General features: G+C 51.4%; 2 long non-coding RNA genes across 2 annotated transcripts in view; both read right to left on the bottom strand.

The window, feature by feature from the left end:
* LOC139046212 (uncharacterized) overlaps positions 1-2,871 on the bottom strand; it is a 29,062-nt gene extending 26,191 nt beyond the window's left edge. The window contains exons 1-2 of the long non-coding RNA XR_011505967.1: positions 2,738-2,871; positions 1,476-1,782 (exon numbers count right to left, since the gene is read on the bottom strand). This is a non-coding gene — a long non-coding RNA (uncharacterized lncRNA). The remainder of the gene's footprint in view (positions 1-1,475; positions 1,783-2,737) is intronic.
* The window catches only part of LOC123281786 (uncharacterized), a 120,266-nt gene that overhangs the window by 48,095 nt on the left and 51,611 nt on the right, over positions 1-20,560 (bottom strand). The gene's annotated exons all lie outside the window — the stretch shown is intronic.

A 20,560-nucleotide genomic window follows, 5' to 3' on the forward strand; every position in this document is an offset into this window, starting at 1 on the left:
AACAACACAAGGCTCAGCCCCACCAAACACTTTTGTGAGCATCCCATACCTTTCTACCTTTGTTCTGGAACATGCTCTTCCCTCAGCCTGAAATCCCATCCCCTTCTCTGACTCCTGCATCCTGCTAATCCCTCAAGACCCAAATCCAATTCCCTGCCTCTGGAAAGAAAGGATCAGTCTTTCCACATGGGTTCAAAGCCCTTGTCCTCACTCCCACCCGAGTATCTAGTCATGTTGACAGCAACTGACAATCCTATCATTATGGTCACTTTCTCACTAGTCAGTGACCTCCTGTGACCCATGGACTGCATTTCTCTCTTTGGTATCAGCCTTTCCACTGTTCCATCCCAGCACTGGCCTGGCACAGGGCAGAAGCCTGAGAAAGGTTTGATAAATAGGGAATGAGAAAGAGAGTTGGCAAGAATGGAGGCAAAGGAAATGAGGAAGGACTTCTTCCCTGACTGTGCCAATAACAGGCCCAGTATCTTTTATACAGAGCCCAGCCCAGGTCCAAATCAGTCACTTCCCTAGTGCCAAACTCCAGAAGGTAGGAGAGGCCATGGAGGCCACTCCATGGAGAAAAGAAAGTTTCTTATCTCCCCTGGTTCTTCCTCAAACACAACTATCCTGACAACCCTCCCAAGTCACACCTGGGGAGGGGGCTGCAGAAGGCAGCAGAAGGTCTTGGCACCCAGAAGCCTAAGTCACAGTGCTGACTCCAACTGCCTGAGCTTCCCACCTTTGGTGCCATGTCTAGACTCTCAGCATGGTGGGTGACTTCATTCACATTTCACAAATATTTACTGTGCACCTGCTAAGTGCAAGGCCTTGTACTAGGGAGAGGAATTCAACAAAGGTTGACTCAGGCTCCTCCCGCTTTTTTGAGTCGGATCTTGGGGTGAAGACCAGTCACCATTTCACCATCATAACCATCATCGTTACCACAATCATGATCATTATCATTGGTATTGTCACCACCACTATCATCACCACCATCACCCCCTTCAACTCTGCTCCAAGAACTTGCTGCACCCTGTATCTCAGTATATCACTCCTCGGGAAGGGCTTCCCATCTTGTTTAAACAGGCCCTGGGAGCAGGCCACTGTCCCCAACATTCTCAAGTCAGAAGTCAGCATTTCCACCCTGGTTCTAGAAAAGATTGCCCAGCAGCCTGACTTTGGGCAGGAGATGTGACCTCTGCACCCTCTGTTGAAGAGGATGTTCTCCTTCCTTCAAAGCCAAAAGTGTAGCTTGACTCCTATCCCCAAGAGGCCCCAGGTTACTCCAGCCAGCAGTGCTGCTGGCTACCACATCTGGGGGCCCCTGGAGCCTGGGCAGGGATGGGTGAAAAGAGTGGCACATCTCTCCAGGCTTTCCCACCGTGGCCACAACCTGGGCAGGGAGGGGGCTCCAGCTGAAGGAAGAGAGGGCACTGTGACTTCACTCCACTCCACTCCCACTCCCTTCTCCTGACCTTTGCCCAGAGCACCAGCCAATTCTGGATCCTTGATGTGGATTCTTCGCTAAGCAGGGGCCTCCTTTAACAGAAAATGCTTTACATAGGTCTCCTTGTGCCCTGAACTCCTCCCTCCGGTGCCTCAGGGCCCAGATGACAGCCATTTAGCTGTCCTGGGGCCTGGTCCAGCTGCGTGTAATGTGATGCTGCTCCTTGGAGGCCACCAACGGTCCCAGGCTTTCCCAGGCCAAACGTGGAGAGGAGATACCACATCAAGAGGTTGGAGGGGCTGGTGGACAAAGACCACGAGCACAGAAATCAGGAACTGGAAAGACAAGTAAACTCAGTTTTAAAATAATCATTGCAAAGTGGGAAAAGGGTGTTCCTGCCTTCATTCAAGGGGACAGGGCACGATGCCAGGCTGCCTGGGTCTCTGAACTCAGTGTCAGAGTCCTGAGATAGCACCCATTGTGCAGAGGGGATATTGAGGCCTAGAAAGGAGAACTTTGTATCAGGCCACTCGTCAGATACGATGCAGGAACAGGCCAATGCCCAGACTCCTGCCGTCAGACCCACTCTGAGCAATGTCCACCAGTGCTGGGCAGCCTGTCACTTCACTTGGAAGCTCAGTTCTCCTCACTGGGCCTCTCTGGGGGCACAACTTTGGTGTGTCCACTGGCTATGGCAGTCTCAGGGGCACGGCAAGACTTCCCCACCTTTAGGTAGCCTCAGGACACCTGGTCTCATGCTCTGAGCATGCTGACCAGGAGAAGGGCCAGGACCAGAGGCTGCAGAAGCCCATTCAGAAGCTTGGGCCAGCCAGGCTCTCAGTCCCGACCCCTTTCCTACTTCTGGCCCTGTCCTGAATCCCCTACTCTGTCCCTCTGTCACCAGCCCCTGACCTGGCTCACCCCCTCCTCTGCTCACTCACTCACTCTTCTGCCCTATTTTTCAATGCCTCTTGATTTCCCCAATTCTCCCTGCCTCTCTTCCTTGCCCCAAATATCTTCTTTCTCAGTGTTTCTCACTGTCTGTTTCCCTCTTTCTCCTCATTTCTCTCTCTCTCTCTCTTTTTCTCTGTGTGTCTCTCTGTCTAGCCATGAGTCTAAATGTCTTTCTCTTTCTCTCTTTATCTTTGTGTGTATCTTTGTCTGTGTCTTCCCTTCTCTCTGTGTGTATCTATCTCCCTGGGTCTCTATCTCTCTGTCTCCTGCTCTCTCTGACTAGGTGAGCGGGTGCCAGGATCTCTCTCTCTCTCTGGACATGTTCTCCAGACTTACTTCGTCTCTCTCCATCTGGCGTGTGTGTGTGTTTGTGTGCGCGTGTTCACATGAGTTGGGTTGATTGGCCTCCCACACAGCGTTGCAGTGGAGTTGAGAATGCGCTTCCGCCTTTATTACCTCATTTGCTCTTGACGACGACTCTGTGAAGAGGGCAGGAGGGAAAAGGCAGGAGAGGTGATTACTTCTTTCTGTGCCCAGGGGGAGGCAGAGGCTCGGAGAGCTCTAAGGTCACACAGCTGTCAGGGCCACCTCCAGACAGCAGCATCAGCCAATATTGATTAGAGTGTCTGAGTGCAGTGTGTTCTGGCCTCCGACAGCATTCGGCACTGCTCAGCTGCCTCCTTACAAGGCTGCAATGAGCTGTCTGAGCCCTGAACTTCTCTGAGCTTGTTCTGACCCACGTTCTTCCAGATCAGCCAGCCTGACTCCAGAGGGACAGCTCCGCCGTCCCCAGATGTCCCGGGTGTGCTGGTAACCGGCAGCAAGGAGATTCCTGGAAGCAAGGCTCTGGGGACCATGGCCTGGCCCTGCTGAGTGGTGAGAGGCAGTCAGTCTCGAGTGGGGACGAGCAGCCACTCGGCTGTGCTGGCGAGAGGCCCCCACAGAGAGCAGCCCTGTGCCAGAGTGGCCAGGATTCTTTGTCCTGGGCCTGGCACATGGCCAGCCACAGAGCTGACCAGAAGGGTTCTGCCCTCAGAGTCACTGAGGAGACAGGAATGACAGGGATGCTTCTCAGCACAGAGCCGCTGTCTGCTCTGCCACCTCCAACACTCCATGTCCCATCCAGGCTCAACATGGCCTCCTGCCACCACTCTGACCGGCTCCTGCTGGACACCTCCCAGGGGAACAAAGAATACCACCACCCCCCAGTAGTGGAGCCAGTGACCTGGGGTCCTTGACGGCTCCCCAAAACCCCTCCCCGCTAAGCCAATCCCATGAAAGTCACCCAAGTCAGACCTACCCCCAGAGTCTTCCCCTCCCCACTCCTGCCTCGTGGTTCTCTTCTGGATTTCTGCATCTGCCTCCTACCTGGTCTCCTGCCTGCCCCTGTCTGTCACTTGCTGCAGAGGAGCAGGAGAGGAACCAGGTCGTGGACTCAGCGTCTGCAGCCAGACAGACCTGGACTTGAGTTCCTGTGCCACTTTCATTACTGTGCGACTTTGGGCAAATTCCTTACGTTCTGAGCATCTTGACATCAGTCAGCTGACTGCCTTGGCTCTCCTCTCACACATGCCAAGTAACCGCCAGTTAGAATTTGACTTCTTCCTGGAATCATCTACCAGAGAAAATGTGCTGAGCAGGGTGACGGGGCTACTCTACTCCACAGGATGGTGTGGCTCTCTCTGTAAAGTCATTATTTGATATTCTTTTTTACCAAAAAATAAAATACAATAGCATAGAATAAAATGTCCAAGTTAGATGAAGAAACCTTAGGACATTCACGTACTGACAACAATACAAATGATGAAGGCAGAGAAAAGGAGAGTCCCTGCGACAACACCACCTTCAAACTCCTGGAAAGTTGCTGCAGAATACAGTTCAGGTTTGGTTCTGCAGCCTTAAGATCCTCAGGTAGACAGATTTAAACTGAAGTAAGTGAGTACTACCTTGCTAAAAACTGGGTGATGAGGTGCCTGTTACGGGAAGTATGCAAGAAGAGGCTGTGCAAACTTTGGCAGGAATGTTGCAGAGAGGTGTTATTCTTGAGCCTCCCCTTTTCCTGTCAGTTGCTAACACATTCACTCAATCATAAAGCACTAAATGACTCTTAAATCTGTCTGTCCCCCTCTATCCCTACAGCAACCATCCTGGGCCAAGCCACCATCCCCTCCTGCCTGGATGACAACAGCAGCTCTGGGACACCCCCTTGCATCCAAGCTTGCCTCCTCCCCTTCACCATTGCCCACGGAAATGAAGCTGGATTGGTCTTCCTAAAGCGAGAATAAACTCATCTGCCACAAACCCCTGAGGCCTCCATTCTTCTCAGTGCAGAGTCTGAACTCCATAGTGTGGCTACCAAGACCTTCTTACCTGGTCCTGACCACCTCTCCAGCGCAGCGGCGCCACTGTGACCTCACACAAGATGCCCAGCCAGACAGAACTACCTGCTCCTGCCGCCGCTGCTGCTACTCGCTCCTCCTTCTTCTTTCTACCTCCTTCTTCCTCTTCTTCTTCCCTCTCCCTTCCCCTCTCCTCTCCCCACCTCCAAATCTTTGGCTTTGCAGACACCACTGTCTTTGCCTGCAATACTCTCTATTTCGCCCATGAGGAGACTGACGCCTAGTTTGTCCATCATATCTCAGCTTCCACATGTCCCCTAGAAAGTCCTTTTAGGTACCCCATACACATACTCAGCCTAGGCTAGGCTCCTGTAGAAGCCTGTATCTCCCTACTTGCAGCCCATATCACACTGCATCCTACATGGCTAGTGCCTCCCCCACAAGAAGAAGAACCATGGGTCAGGGGCTGTGCTGGCTTTGCCACAGCACCCACCTGCACCTGCCACACTGAATCGGTTCAGGAATGGCTGGTTAAAGGCCGGGAGGAAGGGGAGCAAGGCAGGTCAATGGAGGAGGCCATGTAAGCTGGGCTGGATGCTGCCCTTTATGTCCTGCCCAACCTGCCTATCTAGAGCTCAGTTCTGACTACGAGGAAGGAAGGCTTGTCATACCAGGTTAGGGGCTTCCAAAATAAATTTCTGCACTGCCACTTGGGCTAATGGCTGCCCAGGGAGTACCACATCACCACCTGTCAGAGGCCAGGCCAGGAGTGGGAGCTCTGTGGGCCTCCGCCCATTTCCTAGGATTCTCAGGCCACATTTCATGTTGGCTCAAGTAACAGTACCCAGGCCTGAGGCAGGGCCACAGATGCCCTAGCAGCTCCTAAGCACCAAGGCCTCTGTGCAGCATTTGGAGTCCATCGCAGCCAGAGCTGGGTGGAGCACCAGATTTGACTAACACAGTCTTGGAATCTTCAGAGCCTGACGTGTATGCCCCAGCTGGTTCCCAGGAACCAAGGACACAGAAATGGTTCTCCTTGCTCCCCAAGTACCCACCAGGGGCAGCCGTGCACAGCTGAGAGGAAGGGAAGGACCAGACAAGCAGGACCCCTAGGCTGCAGCTCCTCATCTGGGCCCCAGGCCCTGGGACTCACAGCAGGAGGAAAAAAAGCCAGAATAATTGCCCAGCCCCCTCCCAGACCAGTGCACTATGACTATTGCTGACAAATACCTACAAAGTGCCAGGACCAGTGCCACACATTTTATGCATATAAGTTTATTTAATCCTTAAAACAACCCTACAGAGTAGGCGCTATTATTAACCTTGCTGGACAGATGAGGAAACTGAGGCACAGAGAGATTTACTTGCCCAGAATCCCACAGTTATATGTGCAGGGCCAGGTTTGAAATTCAGACAGGCAGGCCGGCCAGACTCAGACTCTACTGTTTCCGGAACATTCTGTGAGCACTATAGCCAGAATGAAACACTCCACCTAACTATGGGTCCTTCAGACTCGGGCAGTGGGTGGCTTTGGTGCCATCACAGTGGACCATTTTCCCTGCAGTCCCTTTTTGGGAGTGTCACCTTCCTAATGGCTGAGAACTGAGAAAAGATATCTCAGCCATGGGGGTTGAAAAGAAGTTTGCGGTCCACCAGACACCCGTGGAGGCCATTTCAGGCCCTCACTGTTTTAACATGGTAACACTGTACAAGGAAATTACAAAATGACAAGGGAAGAAGGCAGCAGATCTGCTCTCAGCCTCAGCTCCATCTCACACCAGCTCACAGCCCCCAGCTGCTCCTTTCACTCCATTGGCCTCAGTGTCTTCCCTGGTAAAATGGATGATAAAACTAACCTCATGGTGAAAAGAGAGAGATTTAAAAAGAGAGAGAGACAAAGTGTGAGGAGGGCTGACCCCAGGCCCGGCGCATGGTCGACCCTTGATAAATATGCCTAAGTCTGGATTTGAAAGCAAAGTGGACCCAGCCTGAGCCCTTCCCCCAAGGAGAATTGGTGGCTTAAAAAGACACAGGAGAGCCAGCGGAACATCCACATGGAAAGAGAGCAGCGAGGCCGGTGGAAATGTGTAAGCTGTGGAAGGGGAGGGGACACCCCTCAAGGGACAAAGGCCCACAGGTCCCCTCTTGGCTTGAAGCCACCTTCAAAGAGTCATACGAGAGCCCATTCAGCCAACGGTTTTATCTTGTGAAAGCCGGGGAAGGGGCTCCTGCTCCATCATCCTCCACTCGACTCAAGTCACAAAGAGAACACAATTTATCTGGATTGTAAATCAGGGGCTGGTGACTGGGGAAGGGGGAAGGCTGAATCTCAATTCCCAAGGAACTTTCTACAAAGCCCACAGAGGGAAAGTCATTCTCTGCAGCCGTGAACGGCTGCCACACGGGAGAAGCTGGCCAGGGCTAAAACCAACTATTGCAAATAGAAAGTGGGCCCACCCTCAACATTGAGAACATGAGGAAACTGAGACCACAGGAGGGAGAAGGACCTGGCCGGGGTCCCTGGGTGACATGGTGGCCCAACTGTGTGTAATTCTGGGCCACCCAGTCCAAAGCTGTCTCCCCTTGCCTGGGCCAGGTGGAAATAAATCCAAGGGGGAAGACCCTGCAATGGAGCTCGAAAGCAAATCTGTGAGTTGAAGGGATCCCAGGGGTCCCCTTCTCAAAGCTAGGAGCTATAGGGACCAAGAAGAAGCCTGTGCTTCGTGGTGGAGAGATGAAGGGGTACGAGGGCGCCTGCCTCAAACTCTGCTGCCTCCCTCACCACTGACAGAGGGGAGGCAGAGCCTAATCCATCGGCCCCTCGCCCCCCACTCTCCCCGCCCCGGCCACCCCCGCTGCCTCGTCTGGCAAAGTGAAGGAAGGTTTTCTGCTTCTGAAAGTTGCTGGGAAGATTCACTGGGATAACTTGTACCAAAGCACATCCCATGGCCAGCACCCAGCAGGTTCTCAGCTGATGCTCAAGAAGAATTACAGAGCCTGAGTCAATGTTTCCCAAACGCCTTGTGGGAATCGGGGCATTCTATTACATGCTCAGGCAGTCTGAGTGTCTGGGCCTGGTGTCTGCCATGGCCTGACAAGGCAGTTTCTCCTGTGATCGGAAACCCAAGCCTGCCAAGGATGTTACCTATCCTGGAGGACAGGATGGTACACTGGAACAGGCACTGACCCAGGAGTCAGGACACACTCTCCATTGCGTGAGCTGGGCAAGTGGCTTCCCCTGTGGGATTCTGTTCCCCACTCTGCAAAAGTAGATCTTTGTCTTTCAGCCTCTTAAGGTGCTGTTGCTGTTCTAACATCACAGTATAATCAGAAAACATCACTGCTCCTTCCTGATCCTCCTCTGTGAAGTGGGGTCACATCATCTCCCTCTCAGGGTGGTTCTGGTCCCAGCCTGCTGCTGATTCACTGGGGGCCATGGCACTGGCAGCACAAGTCTTATTGGAGGGGGCTTTTCCTTCCAAATGCTGCTCTTGGACATTTCCTCAAAGACATGAGTGTAGAGATGTGAGTCACACGGGTGAGGCTGCAAAGCAATCAAGGCCTCCTCAAGCCACTAAACAGCAGGCATCCAGAAACCAGAATTCACCCCTGCCTCCTAGGTATTCCCAATACCAGTGGGGCCGGCAGACTGGGACACAGCAGGCCAAGTGCTAGGAAGAGAGAGAGAATGTAGGATAGGAACCCAAAAGACAGACACTGCCATGACTTCTGTCTGGGAGGACAGGAAAGTCCACCCAAGGCCTACTGCCACCTCAGTACTCTGGTGCCCAGTGCGCAGTCTCAGCACAGACCCTCCCTGAAGGTCAGACCCTCAACCAGCTACCAGTGGTCATCTCTTCCCGCCTGTGCCACTGATAGTTCAAACTCAGCTCAGCCAAAACTCAACTCTCCATCTTCCCATCTGACCCCCAATCTGCCTCTCAGTTTTCAGGGAGAATTCTGCCATAGACATCTGGAAACCTGGCATTCGCTCCTACTTCCCTCCGCTCCGTCATACACCTCCTAACTGAACGACTCATCAATTAGAGTCCCTCAGATTCCGCTTAGCCCTCCTTCCCCATGCCCACTGAAACCCTCATTCAGGCCTCATCATGTAGTGGTCTGTTTCATCCGCTAGACTGGGGATTCCACAAGAGATGGGCAATTTCTCTCTCAACACCTTACCCTTGAAGCCCAGGACACTAGCAGTTGGTAGGTACTTCATAAACATTTCTTGAATAGAAGAATAGATTAGGATGCCCTCCCAATGGAGGAGATAGTTGAGGAGAGTCTGTAAACATGAGTAGAAGTTAATCCGATGGGTGCAGAGAGGAGGAGGGTTGAAATGACACCCTCCGCCCCCATGCCCCAGGCAGAGGGACCCACCTGGCCAAGCCTTGGAGGGGTGATAGAATAACAAAGTGGGGAACCAGGTTAGGAGCAGGCTGGAGAGGCAACGGGGCCAGATCCTAAAGGGCCTCAAATGCCGTGCTGAGGAAGATGCTTGAAGAGGGCTGACTTTATTTACTTTTCTTTTAGATTTGTCTTTTAGGCAAAGAGTGTTCTGATAACGCTTGAGGAAGACAAATTGTGAGACCAGACCAACACTTGGCTCTGGAAACCTTGCTCTGGCCTCTCATGAGATCATATTTCCCGGCTTTGGGCCAAACTCTTTAAAGCACTTTGGCGCAGAGTGAAAGATTCTCAGGGCCAAAGGGCTGGTAGGGAGCAGCTTGGACAGTGCCCAGGGTCATGCTCACGCTTTGCCTGCCTCTGCTCTTATTCTCCATCCTAGTGGCTCTTCTGAAGCATGGAAACGGGGCAGAGACAGCTGGACTGGACACAGGGATGGGATGGGGAGCAGGGGTTCCATCCTACCAAAGACTTCTGCTGCTGCAGCTGCAGGTGGGTGGCCCCACGACAGTGGGAACACTCCATTCTTGACACCTTTGCAAAGGGCACCTTGCTGGAGCAGCCTCCACGTGCTCTGACTCCACCTCCAGGATGTCTCAGCAGCCCCCACCCATCCTGCTTCCCGGAGCATGGGCTTCCTTCTAGACAAAAAGGTGCCGTTAACCACATGGAATGAGAGCTCATGGAGACTATGACTGCACATCTGGGCCACTCGGGTGACCCCCAACATCACTTCTCCTCCTCCTTCCTCCGTCGCCACCCAAGATGGACCTTGCCTGCAGCACATACATACAGCAGGGGCCTCCCCTGAGGTCTTAGGCTGCATCTCCCCCCGCACCCCTCCACTATCTCCACTGACCTCCACCACTCACTCTGCTTTGAAATACTGAATGACACAGCTGGCTGTGACCCCACTGAGTTTCTTGAAGGTATGCCTCCTTCTCTTGGGTGCCCTGAGCTTGGGACCAGACAGGTGCTCAGTAACGTTCTCTAAGCCCACCAGCAGAAGTCTAGAAGGAAGGGTGGGCATGGTGGTCGGGAGAGGAGGGGCCTAGCTGTGGGGGAGGAAACAGTGTCAGCCAGGCTTAGATGGAGGAGAGACTGGAAATAGCCATCTGGGTCGGCTGTCCTCAGTCTTGCCTGTGCATCAGAATACCTGGAGTCTTGTTCAAACACAGACTCACCCCAGAGCTTTGGATTCAGCAGGGCTGGCTGGGGTCCAGGAATTGGCATTTCTAACAGGTTTCAGGTAATGCTGATGCTGCTGGTCCCAGGAAAACCAGTCTGGGTTGAGTGAAGGTGAAGTCAAGAGTACAGAAGAGGATGAAGAAACCAAAAAGAGGAGGTGGGCTGGAGCCATGTTGTGCAGGGCATTCCAAGGTGGCTCAGCGGAGTCATAGCCATGAGCAAGGACAGGTAGACAAGAGGAAGAAAACAAGGGAAGCCCTGCACCCAAAAGCCAGGGGGCAGAGACGCTGACAGCCCTGGGTCTAAGTCCCCCTCTGCCCTTGACTCCGTACAGCATTAGCCAGCTCCCACTAGGGGGTTTAAGTCCCTTCCTGTGTGAAAGGCACACAATGCCCTGCCCTGCCCACCTCCTCAAGGGGCAGGTGTGCCTTGCAGGGCGAGCGGCCATGAGAGGGCTTTATAAGCTGGAAGGCCCTCAGCAGATGTGACAGTGATTACTATAATCCCTCTCTCCCAGATGGCACAGTCCGTGTTGCCCCCTCCTCCGCCTGCCAGGCCCCTCTCTGGGGTCCCCAGGGGCGTGAAGGGCCTGGGCCGGTCCCTGGCTGCCTCCAGAGCTCCCAGCCTGGGCTCAGTGTGGGAGAGCCTCCCGCTCGCAGGGTCTTTCTTCAGGTGCACGGACCCAAGTAGCTGTCAGCAGGCGGCTCCTCTCAGGGCACCTCGGGCGGGGCCTTGGGGGTGTTCAGCGCAGCCAGGGAACAAAGGCCGGCTGGGAGCTGGCAGGGTGCCATCAGGGTTCAATGCACAATGGCCTGGGGGCTGGCGGCTTCGCTCCTGGCTGGCATTTGCATAATGTCTGGGGCAGGAACAGGTGCCCTGTCAATAGGCAATTGTGAGGCTGTTCTGTCAAAAGAGAAGGGCCTGTATTGAAGGCTAGGCTCGCCTATTGCAATGCAAATAGCATTCAAAGCAGACCAGCCCAGCTCAGGCTCCTGGGAGCTCAAGCTTCATGAAAGCCACTGAGCCGGCCAGGCTGCTGCCACTGCTGGTGCCTGCTTTGTCTGAGGCCAAAAGGTGGCATCGGCAGCAGAGGCTAGGAGCCTACAGCAGGGAATTCGAGCAGGCCAGCCAGCCCATCCAGGAGGGCTTCCTGGAGAAGGAGCTGATGTCATTGCACTTTAGCCAAATATTAGAATGAAGCTTTGCAGCTTCTGCGAAGAGAGCTCCAGGGTAAAAGTGTGTTGATGCAAATCATCCATAATCAATCTATAAATCAAAATTGGGGTAAGTTTATTATGAGCCAGATCTAAGGACTATAGCCCAGGGCCTGCCTTCCCCAAGGAAGGGCACCAAAGAAGTAGAGTGACAGAGTGGTTATATGCCATCTTGGAACAAAGAACATACATCACATATGACAGGATTATCTCTTTTACTATTGTCATGAGATGTTTAGCTGACACAGCAGGTCCGTGGTCAGCAGGTCAGTGGTCACAAGGTGAATGCAGCAAGTCGGTAATTAGTCCTTAGTTTCCAGGAAGAGATGCTTATCCTTAAGGAAATACCAATATGGGGGAAGCTACATTCCTGTCTTTAAGGGCATCATTCTTGTCTTTGGGACATAGTAAATACTTAAAGCAGATCTATAATGCATGTGCAACAGCCCACATCAGGCCCTTTTGGAAAAACAAGGTCAGGGTGAATTAGTTTTAAACCAAATTGCTTCCTTATGTATTCCCATATATTCTGTTGCTTTTCATTTATTTATCAGTTGCTACCCCAACTGGGTGTGGCATGGTGAAATCTGCAAGGGACCCCACGCCGCCAAGTCATCCCTGGCTTCTCTCTGCATGGCTCCAAGCCCTGAGATTCCTTTCTGTCATAGCTAGCACTTACTGAGTACTTGCTAAGACTGACTTTGTTGTAGTTGCTTCATTCAATCCTCACAGCAAGCCTATGAGGCAGGGCATAACATTATTCTCATTTAACAGATGAGGAAACTGAGGCACAGAGAGGTTCAAAGTTCAACTAAGATGTGGCAAAACTGAGGAAAGAACCCAGGTAGGCTGGCTCCCGTAGCCGTCCCCTTATCCACTGTGCTGGGACTGCCAGTAGGGTCCCCTCATCGTTTCATGAAGTGACAAGCCCAGAGAGGAGCCAGAACCACGAGCTGGCTGGACCAGGCCCACCTTGCTGGCTCCCTGTGCTGCCTGGTTCTCACCTCACAGCCCCAAGCACGTCAAAGAGGGGAAGAGCTCCCGTCCAACCAGGCAATGGACACAGGGATGGTGGCAGTGTAGGATAACACCAAGATGATGTTTTTCCAGCATCGATGATGAGGAAACACTTCCCCTCTACGCCACAGAGAGATTCCAAATGGGGGAAGTTTCACTGGGCAGTTGTGTGTTTTCCCCAGAAAAGTGGGGGCCTCAGAAGCTGGGTTCAGGTCCCTGCTTTATCACTTATAAGCCAGATGACCTCGGATAACTTACCCCTGCTCTCTAGGTCTCAGTTTCTTCATCTGGAAAATGGGGGATTATGATAACTCACGTTCCAGGGATGTGAGAAATACATGACAACGCCTCCACGAAGCGGGCCCCTGCCGGTGTCCGAGCCCTGCCGTTGTCGGCCCCCTGCCGGTGTCGGGCCCCTGCCGGTGTCGGCCCCCTGCCGGTGTCGGCCCCTGCCGTTGTCGGCCCCTGCTCGTGTCGGCCCCTGCGCTCCCCTGGACGCGCTTTGGAAGCTAGTGCTTCAAACCTTCTCCGCACCCAGTTTCACGCTGCGACGAAGAAGGAGCACAGCCTTTGTGTGGCTGTGAATTTATTAAGTCACTTGCTTACATTCCATTGACTTTGCAAGACTCATTCCTTTTTTTTTTTAATTTCTTGAAAATGTTCAGGGAACTCCCCAGTGGAAGCCATTATCTCTGCACAATACTTGAGATGCTTGAACCAGACAAAAGGAAACTCCCTATTGAACTGAAACAACTTCAGGAACTCTCCAAGCTCCTCTCCAGGGCCTGAACCCTGGGCCTCTTTCATCCAAGATGTCAGAGAAGATCAGAGCTCATATGCTCATCAATGGACAATAGATGTCTTCTCCCAGCCACTCTGCGTGGTGGGAGGCTGTGTCGAGATGGAGTCTAGAGAGCATGCAGGTGCTGCAGGAAAAAGTGCTGTGGCCCTCTGGTGAGGCTGCCACAGGCACTGGGCAGGATCCAGGCAGTGTACATGTTATACTTTGTCATCTTTGATCTAATGGCTACACAGGGAAAGCAAACCCAGAAAAGAGAAAGGGCTTCCCCACAATCACATGGTGACAATGTTCAAGCTGGAAATCTTGATTTTTTTCTGTTTTAAAAAAGTGTTTCTTGGGGCCAGCCCCGCGGCCGAGTGGTTAAGTTTGCGCACTCCACTGCAGGCAGCCCAGTGTTTCGTCGGTTCGAATCCTGGGTGCAGACAGGCTACACTGAGGCGGCGTCCCACATGCCACAACTAGAAGGACCCACAACTAAGAATATACAACTATGTACCGGGGGTCTTTGGGGAGAAAAAGGAAAAAAATAAAATCTTTAAAAAGAAAATGTTTTTTGACTGTTTTACAGTGAACATGTACTACTTTTGGAATTAGAAAAATAACAAAGTATTTTCAGTTGCAAAGTTAAATTAAATCAAATCAAGATGACCTTACTATTACCACGAGAAAGGAAGGCTTAGAGTGGTCAGGGTAAAGCTGTGGTGTTGACGGTGGAATTAATGGTGGGACGGTATGTTGTGATCAGTGTTGTTGCGTGCTCCTGAAGAGTGCTTTACAATTTCCAAACTGGATCTCATCCACTTATCCAGTGGGTCCTCCCCAAAATGATGTGGAAGCAGAAAAAGCAAGCTCTATTTACTCCCAGTTTGCATATGAAAAAGTTAAGGCTCAGAAAGCCCATGGGACTTACCCAAGATCACAGAGTGAGTTAGTGGCAGAAGTGAGATGGGAACCCTGGTGTTAGTCATTGGCAAAAGTCAGAAGGAAGTCCCAGGGAGCCTAGAGATCTTCCATTTATAGCCAGGGAGGGGGCACAGCCTACCTGAAGTCAGTCCCACTGCAGTGTGTCCCGCCTGCATTCTGCACAGACCTGCAGACCTACCCTCCCTGGGAGTCTGGGCCTTCCCCAGAGGTAATCAGAGCATCCTTCATTCCCAGGCCCCTCCCAACTCCCCTCGCCTGACCTCATCAGCTCCCTAGACACAATGCACCCTTCTTCTCTTCTGTGCACCCCTCCCCCAGCTCCTAATTAAACTCGCCAGTGGTGGTGTTCACAGCAGAGGCCCAGCCTTGTTCTTGAGCTGCCCCTTGTCTCCCTCAGCTACTGGGTCCAGCCTCTGGTGGGCACCCATTTCACCCCAGGGCCCAGAGTCTGATAGACCCGAGACCTGGATACAAACAGTGAAAACACTAGTGTCACGACAAGGAGTATCTGGGTTCTCTGTACTGAATGTCTGTGAAAGAAATCACAAGCATTTACTGGTTTGTTTTATGAGAAATCAAATAAACCCATATGAATAGTCAGAAAAGGAAGCATGCTGTGGTAGAAAGATCTGGAGTGCCAAAGCAAGTGTTTAAGACCTGATTCTACAGTGGATAAACCAGGTGGCCTTAGGTGAATTGCTGCCCCTTTGAGTCCCAGTTTTCACATTTACAAAATGGGAGTCATAGAAAAATGCAAGCAAAGAAATGATAGGAAAATGCAAACCAAATGACCAGGAAATTTGGAAGCTTGGCTTGATTGGAGCTAAACGCATCTCCCCCAGAGCCCAACTAGAGGGAACCTCCCTCTAACTCGTCCTGTTACATCCTGTAAGAAGTGTGCCTCTGATCTCTGCTGTGTCTTTAGAAGAGCAAAACAGCCCATAAAGAAATCTGCTGCATCGCTTCCACTGGATAAGACAAGGGACTCACATGGCCTGTGGCCATAGCTTGGTGGGAGAGCAACCAGTGCTTGGTGGGAGCTTGCTGATAAGATTTTGCAGTTGCACCCATTGACTTAAATTGGCTAAATACTTGAAGTAAAGTATGCTTTACCTGATGCTTGGCTGCTGGAATGGGGATGCTCTCAGATCTATGAGCACACAGAGCTCAGGCTCCAGAGACTCGCGGACTTGAGTTTGAATCTGACTCTAGGCTTCCAGAACTTAGGCCAATTACTCAACTATCCTGAGCCTCAGTTTCTGAACGTGTAATAGAGTTAATTCCACCTACCTATCACAATTGCTGAAGATGAAATCAGCAAATGCCAGGAAAGGCAGGGTGGAGACTCAGGCACATTGACTCTCCCCAGTCCACTCTCCGCACTGCCTCCAGGGGGCTCTTCCTAAGTATAACCTATGTCCCACCCCTGCTTAAAACCCTCAATAGCCCCTCACTGCAATAAAATCCAAAGTCTTTAATATGACACATAAGTCTGTCTTCATCCATCCCCTATGTTTTATCAGCTATATTCTTACGAAGACTCCCCTAAACTATGCTCCAAACACATGTAGCTGCCTGGTCCCAGATTACGCCCACCTGCGCAGGCACTTCCTCCATTCCTCACCCGACCCACTCCCAGACCTCAGCCTCAGCTAAGAGGGCCAAGGAAGACTTCTCGTTTGCTTCTCTCTTTTTAAAAATGTTAATGATAGTTATTTTCTAAGTAGGTAATACATTCACACAATTCAAAATCCAAAAGGCAGGGCTGGCCCAGTGGTGTAGCAGTTAAGTTCGTGTGCTCTGCTTAGGTGGCCCGGAGTTCACCGGTTTGGATCCCAGGTGCGGACCTTGCTGTGGCAGACTTGGTATGTAAAGTAGAGGAAGATGGGCACAGATGTTAGCTCAGGGCTAGTCTTCTTCAAAAAAAAAATCCAAAAGGCACAAGGGGTGTAAGATTGACAACTCTCCTTCCTACCCATGTCCCCCAGCCTCCCAATTCTTGGCTCTGCTCCCCAGAAGCAGCCATTGTTTACAGGTCTTTCTCCTTCCAGAGGTAAACGGGAGGAAGCATATATACATATATGCGTATATGAATATACATGTCCATGCTGCCAGTACTGTACTGTGCATAACGCAAATGATGCTACTATTGTACATATATATTCATTTTCTTCACTTTTATACAAATAGTAGTATCATCTGCATTCCAACCCATTGAATGCCTTGCCCTTTTCACTTAAAAATGTATCTTGGAGCCCAATGCACATTAGTGCATCAAGGTGCTCCCTATTACCTTTTCTCATGTGACTACAGAGTATTTAATTGGATCTGTAAATCCACTATAAATTATTTAGCTAATGCCCTCATGATGGATGTCTAGGCTTTTTTCAATCTTTGACCATACAGAAAATACTTCAGCGAACCATCTAATAATCTCGTGCATGCAGAGATGGGCCTCATTTCTGGAGGCAGGTTTGCTAGATAGAGGCAGTATGGAGATATTGCCAATTCCCCTCCAGGGGAGACGGTCAAATGAAGCTTGTTCCACCCAGCTTGTCAGTTAGCCAAGTAGACAAACCAGAAGACCTGCCCCTAGCCAAGAGCAAATGACTGAGATCCCACCCGGGCCGCCCACCTGAACTAAGGTTCCCAAGATGGGCCCAGGAGCCCCTTGAAGCTTCTCTTTCTTTCTCCCCCAACACAGTCCCCTCTTCCCTGGACAGATGTGAACATCAGCCAAATCTCCACAGGGCAAGAAGGTAGGGCCACATCTCCCATTACAGAATTCTCTCTCTTGTCGGCCTGTCAGAAACCGAGAATTTATTCCCTCATTCACTTTGAACAAAACCTGTATCTGGAGATTTTTATGACGGAAGAGTAAGAAAAGGAGTAAAGTGAGGGGGGAAGTGTTGACTGGAGGGATGTGGCCCAGAATATATAATGTCGTAGAGAAAAGCTGGGCTGGGGGCATCTCTGGTTTCTCTGGCAACCTCATTCCCAGATGGGCAGAGTCACTTGTCAATGTATACAAGAGAGAAACTGGTCTTCTTTCCAGTCGAGGGCCCCAGTCTCTCCCCTCTCTCAAAACCCTGTGCTCTGGACCCTGGATCCTCTGCCTGGCCCTGTCACATTGCTCTCCTCTCCACTCAGCCCAGCTCCAAGTCTGCCCCTGCTGATCCCTCCTGGAACCCAACAGCCACTGGCCTGCTCTTTCATGTGCGTGCCAGGCAAAGAACAAGGCCAAGAGGGTCCCTCGCCTCATGGAGTCCACCCAAAGGGAAAGAGAGATGACACGATGATGAGAACTAATGCCACCTGACAGCTTACTAAGTGCCTGGCTCTGGGCTGGCACTCCATGTGTTTTAGTTCCTGCAAATTTCCTAATACTCCACAGGGTTGACAATTATTATTCTCACTTCACAGAGGAAATGATGGAGGAATGACAGAAAAGACAACCAACTTGCCCAAGGTCACAGCTAGGATTTGAACACACGGGCAGTCTGATCCTAAAACCAACAACTCAGTCACCGTGCCCTACTGCCCGACAGATGTCAGAGCTTCAGGGAGGATCCCACGGGATACAGCTGGGTGATATAGGCACTCGTCCAGGCCAACCTCCCCAGTCTGGCTACTGGGAGAGGCCTCCTCAAGTGTGCTTAGGGATTGCAGGGAGGGAGGTAATGACAAGAGCCTTCAAGGCCATAGGAAAAGCAAGTCCAGGGTGGCTGAAGGGCAGGAAGCGGTACAAGTGGGCAGGTGTGGGCAGGCTGGTATAGGCACACCACACATGGGCAGATATGGGCAGGTGTGGACAGGTAGGCCATGAGCAGACATGGGCAAATATGGACAAGTGTGGATGGGCAGGGCACGAGCCTCCCCTCTCCTCTCCCTTGGTCAATCCCCCCATCCCCAAGATCTGCTTTCATTGACCCTCTCTATAAAGCCCCCATCTTTCCTGATTCTCTACTCCCTGTAGCTCCCATTCAGTATTTCTTCCTTCCTTCATTTATCATTAAGCCCGCCATGAACCTTGTTGCATACCAGGCCCTGAACCAGCCACTGGGATTAGGACCATTAATGAGGCACATGAATAAATCACAGCATCTTCTAAAGAGAAGAGCAGTTCTAAGTGCTATAATAAAGTGGTGTGTGAATGCAGAGGCGGGAGCAATTAAAAGTGTCTGGGAGAAGGAGGGCAAGGTTCAGGAAAGCACTCTGAGGCGCTGCCGCTCCAGCTGGGCCTGAAAGGCCGGCAGACAATGGCATGAAGGGCGGTTTCTTTAAGGGCCAGTTACCCTGGCAGACAGAGCACGCTGTGTTCTGACAGGGAGACAGAGGTGGAACATGCGAAGCCTTGAGTCCCCAAGAAGGAGTTAGGGCTCCTACCTCAAGCCTGGGAGTTTTCGAGGGAGACGAGGTGTGCACGGTCCTATGAGCGCGCTAGAAAGAGCCCTTGCACAGCAGTAGAGGTGACACCTCTAACCCGAGTTCCCCAACCCACCCCCTTCAGCTTTATGTTACTCCGTAGCACTTATTACCAGCTGTGTATTTTACTGATTAGGTTAAACTACATGAGATGGCCATTTTTGTAAGTCAAGATGGTGGAATATTAGCAAGCTCAAATAGTTCAACCTATTATTGTATTTATTGTCCATCCTTCCATCTCCCTCTCCACTCCTCCATTAAGATTTGAGTCCCACAAACAGAAGGATTTTAATCATTCTTTGGTTCACGGCTGTATCCCCAGTGCCTGGAATAGCACCTGGCATAGAGCTGCTGCTCATCAAGTATTTACAGAACAAAGGAACGAAAGAACAGGGAGAGACTGGGAGGGAGAGGGAACTCCTGAACATGGAAGTTGCCAGAGGACAGAGATCTTAAATTCAGCCATAGGAAGCAACAGACCCAGCTCTGTTCTTCTTACTTTCTGAGGGACTCTGGGAAAGTGACTGGATTTTTAAGCTTTGGTTTCTTCATCAGTAAATAGGAACAAGGGTAGGTGCCACAAGTGTTTGTTGTCAGGATCGTATCAGAAATCGTGGGAAGCACTCTACCTAGTCCCAGGTACATAGCAGGCTTACCATAAATCTGATGTCATTTCCTCCTCCCTCCCTTATTTATACACCAGGCGCTGCTTTGCCCTCTCCACACATGAAGACCCACAGAATGAAGATCTTTTCTTTAATGTGAAAATTGACATATTTTGAGTTTGAGAAGAGAGACAATCCACTTAAGGTGAGTGTGTGTGTCTTGGAGGCAGGGCTGGCGCTGTGGTGAGAAGCAGTGGGTGCTGAGCCAGGGTCTTGAGTCCCATCTATCTTGGCCCTTCACTGGCTCTATGGCTCTGAGAAGGGCACTCAGCCTCTTTGACTCCCGCTAGGTCATGAGAGGCAGGTAGACCAGCCCAATCTTGTGGTTCCTCTAGCCCATTTGCTTTAGGGAAACGTCCGTTGGAAAGCTCTCTGGGCTCCCTAGCATCTGAGCTTCCATCTGATCTTGGGAGTTGACGGGCATGTGCTCACTGAGAGGGAGATGTAGCTGACTGAAGAATCAGGATGATTGTCTCCACCCCAGCCAGTGCCTGCTCACCGCCTTCCTCAGGGCGAGCATCTCATCTGCCGTGCTTTTGCTCTTGCACGTGGCCAAGAGGAGCTGGCCTCCAGGACCTGAGCCCTACTGGGTTCCTACAGAATTAGCTTCCTAGGCATGCAGACAGAACCACATCTCCATAATGGTGGCACCTTCACCCCTGCATGTCCTGTAGGTGCCTGAAATTGTAACTGCTTTTGATTCCATGTTTTGTTTGACACAGCCCTTTTGATAAAGAGACATTTTGACTTAGTTTAAAAACCAAACATTTGATTTCCAGCTATTTTTTTATAGTCACTAAGATGTGGAAACAACTGTCACCAAACCCCTCCATCTGTCACCTTTCCACAGCTATCACTTGGCTCCGCTCTTGAGGTAGGGACCAGCAAAGGGGTGCGAAGCTGGGATGAGATAAGAAAAGGAGGGAGTGGTCAGGGATTGTCAAGATTCCTGGGGGGGGCACATTATTTGGAAATAAAGGACAATGGTTTTCATTTTGACATGGGGACTTTGATACAGCCAAATCAAAATGTTCTCCTTATGAAAACACCCACCTCTGTGCCTTCTGGGAGACTCGCCCTCTCAATTTCCACCAGAGCTGTAGCCTAGTGGCCCAGGCAGGAAGATAACAGGCAGCGGCCAGGCCTGGTTGGGGCAGAGAGAACAAGCCAGC

Source organism: Equus asinus, chromosome 2 (assembly GCF_041296235.1).
Source record: "Equus asinus isolate D_3611 breed Donkey chromosome 2, EquAss-T2T_v2, whole genome shotgun sequence".
Lineage (NCBI taxonomy): Eukaryota > Metazoa > Chordata > Mammalia > Perissodactyla > Equidae > Equus > Equus asinus.